Source organism: Plecotus auritus, assembly GCF_963455305.1.
Source record: "Plecotus auritus genome assembly, chromosome: 9".
Taxonomy (NCBI): domain Eukaryota; kingdom Metazoa; phylum Chordata; class Mammalia; order Chiroptera; family Vespertilionidae; genus Plecotus; species Plecotus auritus.
Genome location: NC_137783.1, coordinates 121,877,559 through 121,900,276, shown reverse-complemented (window position 1 = coordinate 121,900,276; position 22,718 = coordinate 121,877,559). Strand labels below are relative to the sequence as shown.

The 22,718-nt window shown below is 42.4% G+C and overlaps 1 protein-coding gene across 2 annotated transcripts in view; it reads left to right on the top strand.

Annotated features, from left to right (window-relative positions):
• Positions 1-5,854: 5,854 nt before the first annotated feature.
• The window catches only part of CYP2R1 (cytochrome P450 family 2 subfamily R member 1), a gene marked incomplete at its 5' end in the record, with an annotated part of 115,903 nt that continues 99,039 nt past the window's right edge, over positions 5,855-22,718 (top strand). Inside the window, one exon of one of the 2 annotated variants that reach the window (XM_080640039.1) lies at positions 5,855-6,155. The remainder of the gene's footprint in view (positions 6,156-22,718) is intronic. The other variant, XM_080640040.1, reaches the window with a different exon arrangement.

Sequence of the window (22,718 nt, the reverse complement as noted above, 5' to 3'; positions counted from 1 at the left end):
ATGTCCCCCAAAGTTGGTTGATTCTTGAATGTGACCCAGATCAAACACTGAACCTTGGCACATAGAAACAATGCTTTAACCAATTGAGCAACCCAGCCAGGGCCGGTTACAATTTCTTTTTTTTTTTAATATATTTTCATTGATTTCAAAGAGGAAGGGAAAGGGAAAGAAAGAAACATCAATGATGAGAGAGAATCATGCCCCCCACCATGGACCGAGCTTGTAACTCGGGCATATGCCCTGACCAGGAATCGAACTGTGACCTCCTGGTTCATAGGTTGACACTCAACCATTGAGCCACACCAGCGGGGCAGATTATTCTTTCTTAAATAGTTTTACTCTGCCAGCTCTGGCTGGTATTGCTCAGTGGGTAGGGCATCGTTCTGTGCACCAAAAGGTTGCAAGTTTGATTCCCATCCAGGGAACATGCTGGGGTTACAGGCTCAATCCCTGGCAGGGGTGTGCAGGAGGCAGCCAATTGATGTTTCGCTTTCACATACACCTCTCTCTCTCTCTCTTTCTCTCTCCTTCTCCCTTCCTCTCTCTTTAAAAATCAATAAAAAAAGGTTTCTCCCTCTCTGTTTGAGGGTCCTTAGGGGGTTTTGCTGTACTGGGCTTATTTTTATGCTGTTTTCACCCGCTGTGGTTAAATCCAGTGCCATCACACTTCTTGTGTGAGGACAAGCCTGAGAACATGAAGTGGAGAGGCAGGACCAATGTTAATTTCCCTGATGAGGAGATATTGTGGGCGCTGTTGGAATGGTTGGGTGTAGGTATGTTGTGAGTGTCCCCCCCCACATCCCCTGTGATTCAGGGTTTGGGTTCTGGAGGAGGCTGCACACAAATGAAAGAGACTAGACAAGAAAATATTAATTTGGAAATTGGGGGCCAGGCAGAAGCCCAAGAGAGGACTCTGCTTTGCTCTGGCCTTGCGATCCCTTTTATTCAGGTTTGGGATCCACCTATACCCCTTAGGCAGGCAATTTCCAATAACAGGCAAACTATATAATCAGTAAGGATTTACATAAGACTAAGAGGTGGAAGTTGCTTCAGCTCCCTTTGTCTCCACCAGACAGTGGGTGTATGGCTCTGACCCTTGCCAGAGCCTCAAGGTTGACCAGTCTTCCCAGTTCCTTGTCCACACCTCTCTGCTAGTGAAGGTAATGGGCAGCTTCCAACAGTATGTGACCTCAGAGGAGCATGAGTGAGTCTAATATGAGAAAATGTGGACTTTTAATTCAGCAAACACTTTTTTTTTGGTAAGATCCTTTGAAACAATGCAGGAATTAAGAAGGAAATAAGCTTGCAAAAATATTTACATTTCCAAGAAAGATGGCTTTTTTTCCCCCGTTTTGTTTACATTGTCCAGATCTCAGCCAAAATGATTTGTCAAAGAATTACATTCTTGGAGATGTTGGAAAAAGATTCCTCAGTCTTAGAAGATGATTCAAAATATGCAGGGGAGGCAGTATATATTTCTGTCTTAAATATAGAGTAAAATTGAAGAGTATTATTCTTAGAAAACATTTGTCTGATTTATCCCATCAAGAATAAAAAGATTTAGCCTAGCTAGTTTGGCTCAATGGACAGAGCGTTGGCCCATAGACTGAAGGTTCTGGGGTTTCTTTCCCATCATGGGTTGCAAGTTCCATCCTAGCCCTGTTCTGGGCACCAGCAGGAGGCAATCAATCAATGTGTTTCTCTTGTGCTAGGTGTTGTGTCAGTGAAAATTTTGCTATGTGAGATGTCTAATATTTTGTTGCCTATGTTTTCTTCAATGATGTTTATGGTGCCATGACTTACATTTAAGTCCTTTATCCATTTTGAATTAAATGATTTTTTAATTAAAAAAAAGAAACCCACACCTAAAAAGATTTTCCCACACTAGGTTGTTTCCAACTAAACTTGATTCCGGGGTTTAAAACTTATGAAATAAGATTGTTAAATCAAGGACCGAATAGTCAGTTGACAAATACAGTAGGTCCTCGAGTTACGTAGGAGATCCATTCCTATGGCGTGATGTAACGCGATTTTCCCAGGAAGTCAGAACCCACCTACATAAGCACCTATATCGCCCACATGGAGCACATACACAGCAGTAATGAAGTGAAACAGTAAAAAAAATTTAAAGGAAAGATAACAATTCCTGACCTTTACTTGTGGTAAATAAATAATAAAAAACATAAAGCACATATGTACATACGTCGAAATGACAGAACTTTTTTTTTATATATAAATAAACTAGTGGCCCTGTGCACGAAATTCATGCTCGGAGGGGAACGGGGTGGGGGCAGGGACAGTTGTTCCTCAGTCTGGCCTGCACCCTCTCCAATCTAGGACCCCTCGAAGGATGTTCTACTGCCAGTTTACAGGGATCGGGCCTAAACCGGCAGTCAGACATCCCCCTCACAATCCAGGACTGCTGGCTCCAGCCGCTCACCTGCCTGCCTGCCTGCCTGATTGCCCCTAACGACTCTGCCTGCCGGCCTGCTCGCCCCTAAATGCCCCCCCCACCAGCCTGATCACCCCCAACTGCCCCCCCATGCCAGCCTGCTCACCCCCAACAGCCCCCCCTGCTGGACTGCTCACTAAACTGCCCCCCACCCCGCTGTCCTGATCACTTCCAAATGATGCCCACTGACGGCCTGCTCACCCCCAACTGGCCCCCCTGCTGGTCTGCTTACCCCCAACGGCCCCTGCTGTCCCATCCTGGCCTGATCACCCCCCCCGGCGACCCAAGGTCCCAGCCCCTCCTTTTTTTCTTTTCTTTTTTTTTTCAGAGCCTCCTTGAGCTGAGGCCAGGGCCAGCTGGAAGCAAGTATCTGGGATTTATTTATCTTCTATAATTGAAACTTTGTAGCCTTGAGTGGAGGCCAGTGCCGGCCAGGGTGGGCAGGAAGCTTGGCTTCCTCCATTGCCAGAGCAACCCAAGCCTCCTGCTTGCTCCAGCTCCGTGGCCGGCTGCCATCTTGGTTGGGTTAATTTGCATACTTACTCCTGATTGGCTGGTGGGCGTGGCTTGTGGACATAGCAGAGTGATGGTTAATTTGCATGTTTCTCTTTTATTAGTGTAGATGGGAAATGGCCATGTAAACACAAAACGACGTACATCGAGTCTGACGTAACCCGAGGACTGTCTGTAGTCAAATGTATCAGTATTTTCATTGGTGTTGTTTGCTGGGTCATGCTCTGTTTAGAGAAGTTTCAGAGATAGCTGGACTCACTCTAAAGAATCCATACATGCCAAGGTCTAAACTTCCCTGAGTTCATTCAGTAAATCAGACATGGGCTCAGAGAGAAATGGTTTCATATTTCACACTAGGACACCCTAATCTTTAGAAAAAACAAAAACATCTTATTTCCCTGTTTCATCCCTGAAAACTTTTATCAGGAAACCTACTCTGCTGTGCCAAATAAATGGGAGGAGTCTCATTGCAATAAATACTTGCTCTTTCAATTTCCCAATCCAAGCAGAATGCTGCTCTGCTAAGTAGGTCCAGATTTTCAGCATGCTGGGATTAGAGCCTTTTAATAGCAGAAACTGGATAGTGACTTTGCCACCATGAATTAATTTCCATTCATTTAACAGTGGTTAGTGCCTACTTGTTTGAGAGATGTGGCCCTAAGTGCCAAATAAAAGGACTCTTAAAAAGAAAACAAAAACAAACCTTGGCCCCCTGCTAGCAGGAAGTAAAGCTTGCTTGGGGAGCTGGTTAATGTGAGCCCTTCCCTATTTGGAGAGGAACATTTAAGTAAAGCTTGAACTAGGACCTTCAGCCTTAGCTGGTTTGACCCAGTGGATAGAGAATCTGCCTGTGGACTAAAGGGTCCCCAGTTTGATTCCTGTTAAGAGCACATGCCCTGGTTGCAGGCTCCATCCTCAGAAGGGGGTGTGCAGGAAGCAGCTTATCAATGATACTCTTTCATCATTGATGTTTCTATCTCTCCATTCCTCTCTCAAATTAATAAAAATTAAAAAGAAATAGCCCTAGCCTGTTTGGCTCAGTGGACAGAGCATCGCCCTGTGGACTGAAGAGTCCGGGGTTGTTTCCAGTCCAGGGCACCTATGTGGGTTGCAGGCTTCTCCCTGGTCCCTGGCCCTGACCCAGGCACATGCAGGAAGCAACTAATTGACTTGTTTCTCTCACAGCGATGTTTTTCTCTCTCTTTCCCTCTCTCTTCCACTTTCTCTAAAAATCAATGGAAAAATATCCTCAGGTGAGGATTAAAAAATAATAATAACAACACCTTCTGAGTGCAGACCCTGATTCATATGGTCCACACCCCCAGTCATGGTTTGCAACCACCGAAGATTTCAGAGTGTGGGAGGACTGTTGGCTTTGACTATGGAAGGCACACCTGGCCGCCAGGGGTGGGCGTTCTGAGGAAGTGGCCCCGCCATGAAATCCGCTTGCAGAGAAGTCAGTGTTGTTGTTCACCATTTTGCACTCCCCATCGCGCAGGTGGAAAGCTCGTCAGGAAATTGCAACCCGGAGACACACTCACAAATGATTTCAGAAGGTTCATATGTTAGAATGCCAGGTCTTGGAATGGAGGAAATTTTCCCAAAAGTTCTGGCCACCTGAGAGCAAACACTCACCTACAACTGTGGCAGAGCTCAGTTTCTAGCAAAATGGTGTCCCCTGTGCCGCCTTTGCCTAGCTGTCCCTGCAACTCTGCACCGAAAGCCGCACCAGGGCTTGGGACTCGAACTGCTGAGCCCCAACGCCCAGGCTGGGTCTCAGCACAGACTATCTGCGTCTAAGCTCCAGGAGGGACTGAGTCCAGGATCCCACATATTGATCCCTGACACTCCTTTGTGCACTCTTTCCCGCTGCCCTGTACCCAAGGGCGCACCTGGGTTCTAGGGAACACTTCTTCCATATCTGGCTCCGTGCAGCCCGGCAGTGCAGCACTCCCCTCTCCTGTTTATTCCCCGTGGCAGTGGCGCCCCATCAGTTAAGAAAGAGGAAAGTTTAAAAAGGGCATCTTGGAAGTTGGGTGTCCCCGAGCAAGGAGGCCACCAACCTGGAAGGCGAGAGATGTGGAGCGAGGCAGGTGTGTCACCGGAATTGCTGAGGATTCTGGAGAGTGCGGACTAGGGTGAGGACCTGCGGCTTGGGTCACTCACAGCACACGGCACACGTAGGGCTAATTTCTCTCTGCCTGAAATCCACCTAGATGGGGATCCTTGCCTGTCTCCCAACAGCCCTGGCACTTTTGCCGCGTTTGCCGCGTTTGCCACGTTTGCCGCATTGGGAAACTCCATCTAGCGCATCGCGTGCCGCGCGCTCAGACCTGGGGATCCGGGAGACGGGGAGAAGTTCCTGGGAATCTTGGGGACAGGGAGAAGTTTCTCTCTCTGCATTTTACCCGCTGAGAGCAGCAACTCAGGAGCGAGCGGGGACCTTCCAGGCGGGATTGCAGCAAATAAAGCTCAGGGGAAGGGGTCCTGAAACCAGCTGTAAACAGTGTGAGCGGGTCTAGGTGTTTTGGAGCATGGTTATTCTTGCGAGTGCAGGTAGTAATGGTGTGCACAGGCTGCTGGCAAGCCGGTGTGTAGATGTGACCACAGGAGACACTGGGAGGCAGGTTTGGGGCAGGATTCATATGGCCCCGTGTGCTGTCCCAGTGTCCTTTTTGCCAGTGCCATTGTCTGGGGGAGTGGGCTTATGTTTGAAGAGAGTAATGGGTTTGTGGGTGGGGAAGAGTGTGACTGGAAGTGACAGTGAGCAATTGTCTCTGCAGGGATTCCCGTCAAGCCTGCCTTGCTCTCTATTGGAGAACTGAAGTGCAGGGAATGCGCGTGTACGTTTGGCATGCGCGCGCAAGTCCGGAATGCGCGCGCACGTTCATACGTATGTGCCCGTCATGGATGTGTGTCCAGTTGCAGTATGTGTGCGCAGGTCCCTTATGCGGAGACAGGTCCGGAATTGCACGCCAATGGGGCACCTTGGCAAACAGCTGCCGGCAACAGGGGCAGCTGGGCAAATGGTTCTAACAGGCAGATGAGCAAAGCTGATGGATGGCGGGTTAGAAGAGTAGATTGCTGGGGCTGCTTGGAAGCCGGGGAAGAATCAGTGCCTTGCACCTCCCTGCTGTGGCTGAGCGGGACTTGGTCCCCTTCTATCCACTTGAAGGATCACCCAGGGCAGGTAAGTACTTCTGAAATATATTTTAAAGCGTACCAGATGTGAGACATGAAGGTCCTCCAGATCCTTACCTAGCTGGGGGCGGGGTGATGCAAATTGTTAAAGACCACATTCCTGTAGGACATTGGGTCCTCATTTTATTTTATTAAATATATTTTCATTGATTTCAGAGAAGAAAGGAGAGATAGAAACATCAATGATGAGAGAGAATCACTGTTTGGCTGCCTCCTGCACGCCGCCCCCTACTGGGAATTGAGCCCACAACCCATATATGTGCCCTGACCAGGAATCTAACGACTTCCTGGTTCACAGGTCGACACTCAACCAATGAGCCACATCAGCCGAATTATAAGTGCCCCCTTAATGGCAAATGACTGTGGGGATGGAAAAGAGGATTCTATGGAAGTAACCTCACAGGATGATCTGTTTATAAATTTTTTTTAATATTATTTTTATTGATTTCAGAGAGGAAGGAAGAGGGAGAGAGAGAAACATCAATGATGAGAGAATCATTGATTGGCTGTCTCTTGCACGCACCCTACTGGGGATCAAACCTGCAACCGAGGCATGTGCCCTTAACCGAAATCGAACCTGGGACCCTTCAGTCTCCAGGCCAACGCTCTATCCACTGAGCCAAACCAGCTAGGGCTAATTATAAATTCTTAACTGGGCAGGTCATAGTGGGTAGTCATGCCCCAGGCATATAACATTTCTAACAAAAGGTTTATTTTTGCCTTAAGCAAGCCCTGTACATTGTTGTGCATTTAAGTTAATACACCTTTAAAATAAACCCTCAAGAGAACACAATCTTTTTAACTATCCTGTAATCCAATCCCCGCCTTGTTTTCTGTCATCTTCATATAATCTTCCTTACATTTCCTCCTTGATTTCAAATGCATAAAAGAAATTACAAAACTGTCATTCTCAGGAGCATTTGAGACCTTGCTTCCTGGCAGTTGTCATCAGCTTGGCTCAAATAAACTCATAAAAATTCTCTACAGGTTTGGACATTCTTACATTGACAAGACATAAATAGAACAAAATGTAGATAGTAAACAAACTGGGAGGAATGTTCCAGGCTTAAACAAAATTCAAATTAAACAAGTGAGGCATGTTTTTATATCTACTAACTTGGCAAGGAAGATGTAGTAATAATATCAGCTCCATTGTTTACAGTGAAATTGATGAATACCCTTCTGATAGCATATATGACACAGGAACATGCCAAACAATAACTAAACAAACAAACAAACAAATTGGAACATTCCCATATATATTGAGAACCATAAAAATGTTCAGACCCTTTGACCTAGTAAATTTCATTCATTATAATTTAGCCTGAGGAGACAATTCAAAAGAAGGGCAGATCCCTATGTATGAGGATCTTTATTGTTGCATTCTCTAAAATAGCAAAAGTTGAAAACAACCTAGATGTCCAATAGAGACAGTGAAAACAGTGCAGTAAATTGCAGTATTTTAACTGCATGGAATATTCTGTAGTTCTCACAATAATAATTATAAAGAATGTGAGACAGTGTAAAGAGTTGATCAAAACACAATTTAGTAAAACAAAATGTCCAATTATATAGATACTTTGATTATAGCTATGTAAAATATGCCAGTATGTAGATGTGAACTACAGGGAGGGAAAAAAAAAAAAAAAAGATTGTTTTCTCCTCAATCCCTTCAAAACAGACCCCATGAGGTGAGGCTCCTGCCTACATTTCCAGGTTTTAACTCCTGCCATTCCCCACTGAATTCACCGTGTTCTAAACAAACCAGCTTGCTCTCTGCTCTGGATACTAAGTACACATCCTTCCCTTTGCAATTTCTGTCTCTTCCATGTGGATTGCATGAGCCCTACATCTTTCTGTGTAACCTCATCTTTTCTTGTGGTTTTAATTATCACAATTAACATGAATAGCAGTGTGATAAGCAGTGACTGGTCAATTTGGGATTAGAAACAACACACAAGAAATCCTGACTGAAAAGGAAGAAAAATTATAGAAAAGATGACGAGAGGGGAGTGCTGAATGAAAATCTTGATTGTGGAGAAACTTGAGCATTTTTATGTCTCTGGGGAAGGAGCCAGAAAGAGGGAAAGCTGAGATATGGAGGACTGTGGATTAACTAAAGCAAATTCCTTGATCACCTTTTATTTATTTATTTTTCTATTGATTTCAGAGAGGAAGGGAGAGGGAGAGAGAGATAGGATAGAAACATCAATGATGAGGGAGAATTATTGATCAGAGAATCATTGATTGGCTGCCTCCTGCACATCCCACACTGGGGATCGAGCCCGCAACAGGGGTATAAAGCCTGACCAGGAATGGGACAGTGACCTCCTGAGCCACACTGGTAGGGCTTAAGCACCTTTTAAATGCAAATTCCATTTATTAAATGCAAATTCCATTTAAAGAGATAAAATATGTAACTCCTAAGGATTCTGGTTCCCATTTAGCTTCCTTCTTTTCTATCACTGTGAACTTCTATACTAGATGGCAAATATCTCCTCTCCATCTGTGTGTAAACTGTGAGCTCAAAGAGCCCAGCGGAGAGGTCCTAATCATGCTTGGTTCTCAATGCTGAGTACAAAACAAAGGCTCCACAAGTAATGAATACCTTTATCTTTTGACTTTTTTTCTAAGTGACATGGGTGTCCTGGAGTAGCATGAATCCCCTCAATAAATGGGTAAGACGGAGCAGTGAAAAAGAGAGGGAACAATGCCTCTCTCAAAGAGCAGTAAGTGCCAAAAAAGAGCTTTACCCCCAAAAAAGTAATGTCTGGGGACTCAGGGGAACCAGAAGCAGAGCACAGACTGGGCTGGAAGCAGAGAGAGGTGCTCTCAGAATATTAGTGTCACAGGAACAGATGAGAAGACAGGTCAGAGGTCTAGAGAGCAAGAGTGACACGCACCTGGTCACTTAGACCGGTGGTCGGCAAACCGCGGCTCGCAAGCCACATGCGGCTCTTTGGCCCCTTGAGTGTGGCTCTTCCACAAAATACCACGGCCTGGGCGAGTCTATTTTGAAGAAATGGTGTTAGAAGAAGTTTAAGTTTAAAAAATTTGGCTCTCAAAAGAAATTTCAATCGTTGTACTGTTGATATTTGGCTCTGTTGACTAATGAGTTTTCCGACCACTGACTTAGACTATTAGTGGCAAAGACAAGCCACAGAAGCACATTTTTCTGATACCAAGATTTGTCTTAGCTGAATTTCAGCTAGACTCTCCTCTGTCCTGAGGATGCTGGCTTGCTATCACTGTTCTGTCTGAAATTACAAGGTTTTCTGTTCCAATACCTGCCCCATAAAAAGGGATGCTGCAATTGCTAGAGAGGATGGAATGCAGAAAAGAGAAGATGCCATTATTGTCAAAACTATAACTCTGATGCCCAGACTACAAACCAGACCAATTTAATCGGAATCTGGAGGAGGTGATGAAACCCAGGTATCAGCATTGTGTAAAGGTCCCAGGAGATTCCAATGAGCACACCAGGTTGAGAACCAATGGATTAGAAGTTTCTGAAGGGTTGTCATGAGGGCCACCCAGATATCCCTTGCCCTGCTGCTCCCTCCTTATTCTCCATCACATGCCCCCAGGTACCTCAACTCTGTACTAGGGCTACTGCTGAAGCTGCAGTCAGGCTGTATCCTTTAGATCAGTGGTCCAAACCGCGGCTCGCGAGCCACATGCGGCTCTTTGGCCCCTTGAGTGTGGCCCTTCCACAAAATATCACGGCCTGGGCGAGTCTATTTTGAAGAAGTGGCGTTAGAAGAAGTTTAAGTTTAAAAAATTTGGCTCTCAAAAGAAATTTCTATCGTTGTACTATTGATATTTGGCTCTGTTGACTAATGAGTTTGCTGACCACTGCCTTAGATTAAACAATCCTGGCCATCTCAGGATCACCCAGCTGCCCTGGGATTGGCCAGCCACAGAAGGGCAGAAGCCACCCTTGCTTCTGGTTCTAGTTGAATAATTTACTATAAATAGCCTCCCTTTCCTCCAGATCCCAAGCCCCTTAGCCAAATGGACCTGAGCAGGGGCTGTCTCTAATGAGATACAGGAGAGAAACAAGCTGTCCAAATGAGCGGTTGTCACAGCAGCAGCTGAATTAAGACAGAAATGCTTAACGCTTCATGTCTTGCTTATAAACTAACCACTCCTGGGGGGCATGGGAGGGGGTGTGTGCAGCCAAGAGCCCCACAGAAACAAGACTGCAGAGGTCAGGGTGGGATTTCCAATTAGGAAGGACTCCAGTGAAGGTGATGGAAGGGTTCTCTCTCACTTCCTACATCCTTTTTCCTCCTCCCTTTTCCCTCCTCCTCTCCCCCAACTCCTACCCCTGCTCTCCCCCGGTCTCCCAAAAGAGCCTTATTCCTACTCAGTTTAAGAGAGAAGTTCTCACTGTTCTAAACTCTTGCTCAGGTCTCAGGTCTCATCCATCAGTATATAGGAGGATCTGAGATTAAGATGCCTGATATCAACTGGCACCAGTGCCTTCCTGCAACCTAGGACTCTGAGAAAAGGAGTCATCCACCAGGGAACATTTTCCATGTCCCTACACTATTTTATCCAGAGGGATGCTGTACAGGGTTATCTTGCTTATTTATCCATTATTAATTCACTAATTTAATAGATACTTATTTTCACCATCAGCAAGGCGAGTCATGTTTCTTCTACAACCTGTGTATAGCCCAGCAGCAGAGATAATTATGTGCATGTGACAGGACGGACATTCGATGTAGCTGCAGTTCCAATGCCACAGAAATAGCACCCTCCCCTTGCCAATATGCTCAAGTTTAGGTTCCTTTGGTCATTGAAGACCATATCGGTGGCAGTATGCCAGGAGGAAAGAAAATTGGACCTTGGTCATTCCCCTGGTTGATTTTGGACATTAGTCCAAACACATTTAATGGATTGGGACTATTCTTGTCAAAGTTTGAAAGGAAGGAAAAACCATGACAATGAGAATGGTGGGTGAGCACCCAGGAGCGGCCTGGACCCAAGGACTTGGCCAGCAGGAAGAAATATTGCTTCTGGGAATAGTGTACTGCTAGAAACGGGAAAATCCTGGCAGCATTATGTGCATGCTGGGGGAAACGAAGGAGGAGAGGGGGTCTGTAAGTACAGCTCAGCTGTTACAGGAGCATCTTCAAACTAAATCTCAGAGCAGAAAATCTCCCTTGTACTTAGGAACAAGACATCAGTGGCTCCCCATTGCCCAAAACTGTGAGTTACAGCTAAGGAACTCCCCAATAGGAAAAAGCATACAGCCCTAGAATATATTACTCATGCCCAACCTTTAGGTTAAGACAAACAACCATGGTGACTCACTTTTAAATCATGTTTACTAATGCATCAGAATCATTATGTTGTCACCAAAAACAGGATGAGAACCACAAGTCTAAAAAATCAAGTCCACCTGACAAGGCATACATAGACAATCACAACCTAATTTCAGTCTACCTTTTCGTCTCCTCTCTGACCTCTAGACAGTTTTCTTTCTAATGCCCGTTCTATTGGACATGAAATTTATTATACCTAGGGAGAAGAGGATAGGAGAAAGAATCGCAAGAAAGGAGGCTAGAGTCATGGGATGCACCAGGTCTCATAGCTTCCCAAAGTCAGGTTTGGACAGTATACCAAGGGTAACAGAGAGCCAGAGAAAACAAGTAAGCTTATGAGTGACCATACTGGGTCAACTGGCTGCAGTGGGAAGAATGGGTTAGAAAGGAATAGGCTGCCGAAACCGGTTTGGCTCAGTGGATAGAGCATCAGCCTGCAGACTGAAGGGTCCCAGGTTCGATTCCGGTCAAGGGCATGTACCTTGGTTGCGGGCACATCCCCAGTGGGAGGTGTGCAGGAGGCAGCTGATCGATGTTTCTCTCTCATCGATGTTTCTAGCTCTCTATCCCTCTCCCTTCCTCTCTGTAAAAATCCAATAAAATATATTAAAAAAAAAAAAAAGAAAGAAAGGAATAGGCTTCCTGCCTCACAGGATTGGGGGTGAGAATTAAACACAGAATTACATACAAATCCCCTGGAATGATGTTTGTCACAGGACATACAATCAGGAAATTTTAGCACCTTCCAAAATTGTTCATCACCAACAATTTTAATTCTTTTTCATCTAATCTCATTTTTCTCTTTAATCTCCTAAAGATATTTTAGAAAGAAAATACTATTTAAACGTTTTGCTGCTAGGCACAGTAAACAAATATGGGCCCTTCCTTAGGACATCCTATCTAATAAAGACAGAATATGCAAATTGACTGTAACTCTGTGACAAAGATGGCAGTGCCCACAGCCAATAAGGAGGGAATATGCAAATTGACGCAACAAGGCAAGAGGCTGAAGGCGGCTCCTGACGAAGCAAAGGCGATGCCGGCAGCCAGGGGAAGGAAGGCCTTGCACGAATCTTCATGCATTGGGCCTCTAATATTTACAATAAGCCATAACATAGTGTGATCTGAACCATGCTAATGGCTAAGGCCCAAACTCTCAAAGGGCAAGAACCGCATCCCTCACCTCACTGCCCTTAATGTCGGTCACACTATGTGGCACAGTGGAATATCAGCACAGACTTCTTGCCAAGTGAGGCATGCTCTAGGAGTTCAGAGAGAGCAGGAGGCTTAGATGCACTATCTCAGGATTTAATACAGGCTAAATGAGGACTGTGGCTTTCTTTCTGTATGTTTTACTGATATATGTTTGGGATTATTTTCAGTATGCTTTCTAATAGTGGTTTTGTTTTTGGGGTTTTTTTTGTTTTTTCATGAAACTTTATTCTGAGTAATTTTCAAGTCGAAACTTTTCTAACACAAAATACTGTATAATAACTTGAAAACGTCAAATCTAGACTGAGATGTTAGTTTTGATAATATTAAATTCCTAATTATCTATGGTATTTCCATCTGAGTCACAGATAATACAGGGTAAATTTCATTCTTTATTGCTGCCTTTTCCCACCACCTGCCTGCACTCCTGGCCACCTAATTAACTTCCAGTTGACATGTATATAAAAAATCAGAGTAATTTTACCCTTAGCCTGAGCAATACGCCAGTGAACTGGTATGAGAATCCTGTAATTTCAGGTAAAGTAAATGACGATGGGGTCAAAACAAACATTGTTCCCTTTATTAATATGTGTCGCTCTCCCACTTTTTATGCTCATGTATTTTATCTCTGTGGCAAGTTGAAAAATCAGGTAAGTAATCATATTGCCTAGAGCAGTGGTCGGCAAACTCATTAGTCAACAGAGCCAAATATCAACAGTACAACGATTGAAATTTCTTTTGAGAGCCAAATTTTTTAAACTTAAACTTCTTCTAACGCCACTTCTTCAAAATAGACTCGCCCAGGCCATGGTATTTTGTGGAAGAGCCACACTCAAGGGGCCAAAGAGCCGCATGTGGCTTGCGAGCTGTGGTTTGCTGACCACGGGCCTAGAGGAACACAGCATTATTGTGAAAAAGGCGAAGGCAAAGCTGTTTTATTCTGATGCTTAAGGTTCTTCAGATTCGTCTGGTGGAATTGAACTTGCTCAACTTGGTTACTCTTGCTTAAAGTTTTACTCTTCTAGATGAAAGGCATAACTGCCTGTCCTTAAATGCACGGGAGTTGGTGACTCCACGCGTGACAGCTGTCAAGCACTGATATGATCATGCAGGGAACACAAATGCATTTCTAATACCTATAGATGTTCCTCAGGTTAAGAAATATTTTATAAAGAAAACTCAAAAAATAGTTCTGATACAGTATAGCAAAACTATACTATTTTTGTGCAATTACAAGTATTTTTACTATAAAACCCAAACGCAAAGTAAAAAATGTTAAAGTACAAAGAGTGTAATTAAAAAAAAAATAGAAGTTCCTATTTTCTAATTCAGTTCCACAGTCACATACCCCAAAGGTGACTTGGACCTCCTTTCAGAATATTTTTCCTTATACTAGATAAATGAAGTATCTTTACCATATTTTAACACAAATAGGATCATCCTCTACAGGTTTTTTTTTAACCTATAATTATGTTGGTACATATAGATCTTAATTTTCTTTTTAGTGCCTGTATAGAATTGCATATATAGATGTACCATTATTTATTTTAGCTACTAATAATTATTTACATTATTTTCTCTTTTTTCTTGCTATTAGAAATAGCATGGTGGTAAACATTTTTTCAACATACTTTTTTTTTTCAAACTTAAGCAAATATATCCATCATGTAAATTCCAGGCATTGCCCAGCCAATGTGGCTCAGTGCTTGAGTGTTGACCTATGAACCATGAGGTCATGGTTCAATTTCCAGTCAGACACATGCCCAAGTTGCAGGCTTGATACTCAGTATTGGGTGTGTAGGAGGCTGCTGATCAATGATCCTTTCTCATCATTGATGTTTCTGTCTCTCCCTCTTTTTCCCTTCCTCTCTCTGAAATCAATAAATATTCCAAGCATAAATCTTAACACTTTTAAAAATAACATTTTTCAGCTGAATTGGATACTCAAATACTCCATCCTAGCACCCCTCAGGGTAATTAAAGAAATGGTGACATGTGGTAATGAAATAGCATATTCTATTGAGATAAGACATTGTTCTAGTCATTTATTGTTACATAAACTACTCCAAGACTTAGTGGTTTAGTACAAAAACACTCATTTATTTAGCTCAGAAAACTGCAACTACTTCAGGACTGGGCAGGGAAGGCTGTGTCTATTCTACACAACATCAGAAGGAGTAGCTGACTGGGGGCTAGAGGACCCATTTCCAAGATGGATCACTCAAGTTGTTAGAGCTGGCTTTCAATTGAGAGTTCAGGTGGGCCTGATGGCTGGGAACCCTCCATTTCTCTCTGCATGAATCATTTCATATGACCTAGACATCCTTGTGACATGATACTTGGATACCAGGGCCAAGAATCCTGAGAGACAGAACTAGGCAGAAGCTGTACTGCTTATTATGACCCAGAGGTCTCCTAGTGTCCCATCTGCTACTCTATATTCATTATATAGTAGTCACAAAGGCCCATCCAGTTTAAGAAGAGGGACATGAACTCATCTCTTGATAGAAACATGGCAAGGTTCAAAAAAAAGCAGGTGAGGTGGAAAATATTGCAGCCACTACTGGAAAAGACAATCTGCCACAGTCAAAATATACCTCCTTTGACTCTACATAAGTAGTTCAAAATACTATATGATGATTTTTTAAACAGTGCATCCAAGTTTATTGGGGGTTTTTTTATCTGATTCTGAAAAAAAATATTTTTTTACACCTATCGGTTTGTTTTCTTTCTACTATATAATGAGTTACAATACCCACGCTAGTTCCCATTATGACTAAAACCTGCGGTAGTTGCATGATCACACACTTTTCTTTAATTGATGAGAAACAGTTTACTTTGTTTTTCCATTCCCCTAGCATAGCTCCCAATGATAATAATGATATTGTTGTTATTATTCCACATGAAATATTGTATTTTCATTTACCGATGACAAAATCTAGATGTGGAAAAGGTAAAGCAACTTTCTTATTTTTTTAATCCTCACCTGAGGATATTTTTCCATTGATTTTTTTTAGAGAGAGGGGAGGACAGAGAGGAATATAAATATATTATAAAATAACTTATAATTATTATGTGAGAGACACATCAATTGGTTGCCCCCTGCACAAGAGGTACGTGCCCTTGATCAGAATCAAACCCAGGACCCTTTGGTCCACAGGCCAACACTCTATCCACTGGGCCAAACTGGCTAGGGCAAAAGAGCAACTTTTTAAAAAACTCAGTGTGGCAGGTGGGGTTTGATCCTAGGACTCTGTTCTAAGCCTATGTCCTTGGTTTTAATTAAACTTTCTAAAGCTTTGGGTCAAGAGCTTTGTTACGTAAAGCTTATCAGTAAGAAAATCTTTAGTCATGGCTCAGTTCAAGTGAACTATGAAAACTTCTCAGAAACTGTGAAACTTTCCCTAAAATATCTTAGGATCTTTCTTGACAAAAATGTGGGTTTGCATTTGAATATTACTATATCTGTTGCTCTATGTGAGAGAATACTTGAATTAATATATCAAAGGATCTAAAGATCCAATGGAGAGAGAACTAAAATATTGTGTTGCTTCCTCTCCATACTTCTCACAAGTCATTTTCATGGTTCTATAAGATAGCACAGTCTGATCAAAGTCATATGAAGACAAGAAGTTCTTGGAGTTTTTTAAAAAGTAAATTTTGCTAGTAGATAAAAGAAATCACAGAAAGCTTCCTGAAAGAAGCAGATCCTATCCAGTGACATTAAGGAAAAGAAAGCTATGTTGTGAATACCGACAGTTTAAAGTTAGTTTTCCCAAACTAGCTGTGCCTCAGAATCATTGGGGAGTTTAGTAACTATTCAATGCTCAAACTTGAGCCCTGGAGACTTACATTCAGTTGGTATATGGTGGGGTCGTTATTAATACCCAGAAGATGCAGATGTAATAAGCCTTCAGACCTCTTTTGAAAAAACAGATTTAAGGCACAGTTCAGAGATGTTTTTTGTTAGAAAACATTTTATATTTTGCTTTTTTAAAAAGTTTTGATGACTTTCTTGCCACTTTATTATCTTGGAATACCTGCAAGATAATCTCTGCTCTTTAATAGAAGCCAAGGTTCTAATTCATTCTTCTGTTAATGTCATATTAAGATACTGTTGAATCAGATGAAACTCCATTTTCATTCCAATGAGACTCCTAGACTATGTAATTATGGGTTACTTAATACACTTAACATTTATATATCCTATCTAATAAAGAGAGAATATGCAAATTGACCATCACACCATCACAAAGATGACGGCACCCATTGCCACAAGATGGCAGCACCCAGTCCCCTCAGCCCCATGGGAGTCCCCCAGTCCTTTCAGCCCCGCCGGGGGTTGGGGGGTGGCAGGTGCGCGGTGCGGCCAGACCTGCCCTCAGCCCCCCAGCCGCCCAGGGCCGCCCGAGGCTCAGGTAACCATAGCCAGCCAAGGCTTACGCTGCCGGCAGTGGCAACAGCAGAGGTGTGATGGGGGCATCGCCTTCCCCTAATCTCTGGATAGCCTCCCACCCCTGAGGGCTCCCAGACTGTGAGAAGGGGCAGGCCAGGCTGAGGCATGCCCCCCTCCAGTGCATGAATTTTCATGCACCGGGCCTCTAGTCTATAATAATCTATAATAATCTATAATAATAAAAGCATAATATGCTATAATAATAAAAGCATAATATGCTAATTAGACCTGACAGCCGAGGGCCCAGGCAAGCCACCGCGGCTGTGAGGGCTGAGCCCCTTGCATGAATTTCGGTGCATCAGGCCTCTAGTTTCTTAATATCAAAATATTTGGTTGAGCATTCCTTTTTAGTACAGAAATTACTGCTCCATAGATTAGCTTTCTTTCATTGTTTGATACAACTTTGAAAACTGGATGGACACTCTAGTGACTTATCAAAAAAAGAATGATTACTCTGCTGGGATGGTGTGGCTCAGTGTTGAGCATCAAACTATGAACCAGGAAGTCATGGTTCAATTCCAAGGCACATGCCTGGGTTGTATAGGCTTAATCCCCAGGGTGGGGGCATGCTGGAGGTAACCGATCAGTTATTTTTTCTCATCGTTAATATTTCTATCTCTCCTTCTCCCTTCCTCTCTGAAATTAATAAAAATATTTTTAAAAAATAGAGAAGAAAACCAACAATGTTAGAGAAGAATGGGCTGGAATAAACAATTCCCAGAGAAAAATGGAAATGGAAGTTAACATATGGAAGATTCTTAATCTGACTCATAACAGTAACAATAAAAAGAACAAATTAAAATTAATTGAGATAATTTACTCAGATTGAAACTGGACAAGCAATGGATCTGGGCTGCCTGTCACTACATGAGTCAATTCAGCAGAGACAGGATTGAATTATACTAGTATATGAGCGTTTATTTCAATACCACCAGCAGTATGGGAGAGCAGCATGTCATCCACAAATATCTGCTCTGCCATCCCCCATAAACCAGCTGCTTATATTGAGTAGGTCAAAGATTGCATGGGAAAGTAGACTATGCAGGCTGGGATGGGACTCCATGGTTTGGGCAACTAGGTTGTTAATTTTTCCATGATAATAGGCAGTTCTTGAATGAGAATGAACCTCATTCCAAGATTGACTCCTAGGTCCAAGGTTGACTCCCACCTCCGAGGGGCGTACAACTTCCAAGCAGGTTAGAATGTCCTTTCTTTAACCAGAACAAGGCAATCATGGCTAACAGAGCATGATTAATATTTCCCATAACTATAGCTAGTCCCCAACACTCTATTTTTGCCCCTAACAAGATGAATAAAGGTTCAAAGTTTAACAGTCTGCTGTTGTTTAGGCTGAATGGGAATAAACATTGTCACATATTGCTAGGAAGGGTTCCTAGCCTTCAAAGAATGAACTACTAATATACACAACAATATTGATGAATCTGAAAAAATATTATGCTGAGATATAATGCAAGACCTTAAGGAGTACATCTCAAATGATTCTATTTATACAAAATACTAGAACTGACAAAACTAATCTATAGTGAGAGAAAGTAACTTAATGGTTGACAGGGACCAGGGAAGAGCAGATTGACTGCAAGAAAGCATATTGAGAGCTATAAAAATATTCTGTATCTTTTTTAAAAAAAATAAATCTTTATTGTTGAAAGTATTACATATGTCCTCTTTTTTCTTATAGTTCAGCAAGTTTTGACAAATGTAACCACCACCACCACCTCAATCAAGATACAGAATATTTTGCCTGAGGTGGGGTGTGGGGATGGGCTAGAAGGGGTCATTGAGGTGGGGGGGGGAAGGGTACATCTGTAATACTTTCAACAATAAAGATAAATTGTTTTTAAAAAATAAAGTAAGAAGAAAACTTGATTTCTACAAACCAAAACAAGAAAAGAGTAAAGAAACTAAGACTCAATCCCCAGGGTGGGGGCAAAGACAAAATAAAGAGAATACAGAAAATGAACTCAACTATATCAGAAATTATATTAAATTTTAATGGACTAAAAGCTCCTATTAAAGATAAAGACTGTCAGACTGTCTTTAAAAAAAGACCTAACTATATGTTGTTTACATATGTAAAAATTAAAAAATGGAAAAAGATATGCCATAAAAACACTGGCCATAATACATCTAATGTGACTATGTTAAGATCAGACAAGCAGACTTTAAGATAAAGAAGTATTACTAGTAGAGAAACCAAGATGGCAGCATAGGTAAACACCTAAACTGCTGCCTCGCACAACAATTTCAAAACTACAACTAAAAGACAAAACGACATCATCCAGAACCACAGGAAGGCTGGCTGAGTGGAAATTCTACAACTAGAAGGAAAGAGAAAAGCACACTGAGACTCAGAAGAGCTGCAGAAGGCAGAGGTACAGAGACGCGCACACGAAGAGGGCTGGCAACTGAGTACGCGGCTGGCTTTCTCAACTGGGAGGGAGACAAAAGCTCCCTACTGCTCTGAACTCCAGTTCCAGGTGAGACTCTGGGGACCCAGACTCATTCAGGGAGAAACTGGACTGTCTGGCAGCGGGCGAAACTTGAGGGCGGCTTTCTCTCAGAGGTGCTTGCAGTGATTACTGTGGGACACTGAGACCCGGGGGCCTCTTAGGGAAGGGCTAACACAGGGGTGGGCAAACTTTTTGACTCGAGGGCCACAATGGGTTCTTAAACTGGACCGGAGGGCCGGAACAAAAGCATGGATGGAGTGTTTGTGTGAACTAATATAAATTCAAAGTAAAGGAGCGGAGTGGAGAGCAAGAGAACCGGATAGAACAGCCGGATCAGGCCCGCGGGCCGTAGTTTGCCCATGGCTGGGCTAACGGGAAGATATTGCTGTCTGCTCAGCCCTGAGACTCCGCCCCATCCAAGCTGAGCACAGAGGCTTTTGCAAGTCTTGTCTCATAAAGGTGTCTCCAGCACAGAAGTTCTCCCAGTGTAGACATAGCTGATCCTCACAGCCAATTAGCCTGGAGGTCAATTCCTCCCAGTGATACCAACAACAATCAAGGCTTAACTACAACAACACTGTGCACACAGCCCACAAAGGGGTGCACCAAGAGTGTCCACCTCAGGTAACTAGGGAGATTGAGCCACTGGGCCCATAGGACACCTAGCACACAAAGCCACTCTGTCAACTCAGGGAAGCAGCCAAAATGCGGAGACAAAGAAACATATCACAAATGAGAGAAATGGAGAAAAGCAAACTACTGGATATAGAGTTCAAAATCACAGTTATAATATTTTTCAAGAATTTTCCAGAAAAGGCCAATAAATTTAGCGAGACCCTTGAGGATATAAAAAAGGACCAACTAGAAATTAAGCATACACTGACTGAAATAAAAAATAATATACAGAGATCCAACAGCAGACTAGAGGATGGCAAGAATCAAGTCAAAGATTTGAAATACAAAGAAGCAAAAAACACCTAACTGGAAAAGCAAAAAGCAAAAAGAATCCAAAAATATGAAGATAGTGTAAGGAGCTTCTGGGACAACTTCAAGCGTACCAACATCAGAATTATGGGGGTGCCAGAAGAAGAGAGAGAGCAAGATACTGAAAACCTATTTGAAGAAATAATGACTGAAAACTTCCCCCACCTGGTGAAAGAAATAGACTTACAAGTCCAGGAAGCACACAGAACCCCAAACAAAAGGAATCCAAAGAGGACCACACCAAGACACATCATAATGAAAATGCCAAGAGCAAAAGACAAAGAGAGAATCTTAAAAGCAGCAAGAGAAAAACAGTTAGTTACCAACAAGGGAGCACCCATACGACTGTCAGCTGATTTCTCAACAGAAACTATGCAGGCCAGATGGAAGTGGCAAGAAATATTCAAAGTGATGAATAGCAAGAACCTACAACCAAGATTACTCTACCCAGCAAAGCTATCATTCAGAATTGAAGGGCAGATAAAGAGCTTCACAGATAAGAAAAAGCTAAAGGAGTTCATCACCACCAAACCAGTATTATATGAAATGCTGAAAGGTATTCTTTAAGAAGAGGAAAAAGAAGAAAACGGTAAAGATAAAAATTATGAACAACAAATACATACCTACCAATGAGTGAATCTAAAAATCAAGTGAATAAAAAATCTAATGAACAGAATAAACTGGTGAATATAATAGAATCAGGGGCATAGAAAGGGAGTGGACTGACAATTCTTGGGGGGAAAAGAGTGTGGGGGGTGCAGGAAGAGACTGGACAAAAATTGTACACCTATGGATGAGGACAGTGCGGGGGGCGGTAAGAGCAGAGGTTGTGGTAGGAACCAGGTGGAGGGGAGCTATGGGGGAAAAAAGAGGAACAATTGTAATAATCTGAACAATAAATATTTATTTTTAAAAAAAGAAGTATTACTAGTGATAAAGAAGAGCATTTCAAGATCTTAAAATAGGTCAATTCAACAGTAAGAAAAAAACAATTCTAAATTTTAAATTCTCTTAGTAGCATTGCTTCAAAATATATATACAGCAAAATTTTAATTAAACTAAAAAGAGAAATAGATAAATTCACAAATTTTTATCTCAGTAGATGACAGAAAATACAGTAAAACATATACTACTACTAGTATATAGTGTATGTGAGAAGTGACCAACATAATTAAGCAATTTGACCTAAATGACCTATATACAATGCTATATTCAATAACTGCAAAATATAATCTTTTCAAGTATGGAAAATTTACCAAATAGACCATATGTTAAACATAAAGCAATTTTCAAAAATATTCAAAGAATTGGAATTATAGAGTGTTTCTCTGACCATTGTGAAAATGAATTAGAAATCATAAAAGAAAAATAATTCAAAACTAGCCCCCCGCCCAGTGCACAAATTTTTGTGCACCAGTTAAATAATAACTCTCCATTCCCTCCTCCCTGCAGCCTCTGGTAATTCTATTATACTTTCTCTTTCTATGAGTTCGCCTATTCTAGCTACATACCTCCTAAAAGTAGAATCATACAGCCTGGCTGACATGGCTCAATGATTGAGTAGCAGCCTATGAACGAGGAGGTCATGGTTCGATTCCTGGTCAGGGAATATGCCCAGATTTAAGGCTCAATCCCCAGTGGGAGGCAGTAAGCCAATGATTCTCTCTCATCATTGATGTTTCTATTTCCCTCTCCCCTCCTTTCTGAAATAAATAAAAAAATATTTTTTTAAAGTAGAATCATACAATATTTCTTCTTTTGTGTTTGGCTTATTTCACTTAGTATAAAACCCTCAAGATTTACCAGTGTTGTGGCTTGTAAATGGATTTCATTTCTTCTAAAAACTGAAACATATTCCACTGTGTGTACATGCCACATTTTGTTTACCCATTCCTATACAATTACTGTATTTTCTCCATGGATTTTATTCTGATCTCTCTTTTTTTTTTTTAATTTTATTGATTTTTTACAGAGAGGAAGGGAGAGGGATAGAGAGTCAGAAACATCGATGAGAGAGAAACATCGATCAGCTGCCTCCTGCACACCCCCCACTGGGGATGTGCCCGCAACCAAGGTACATGCCCTTGACCGGAATC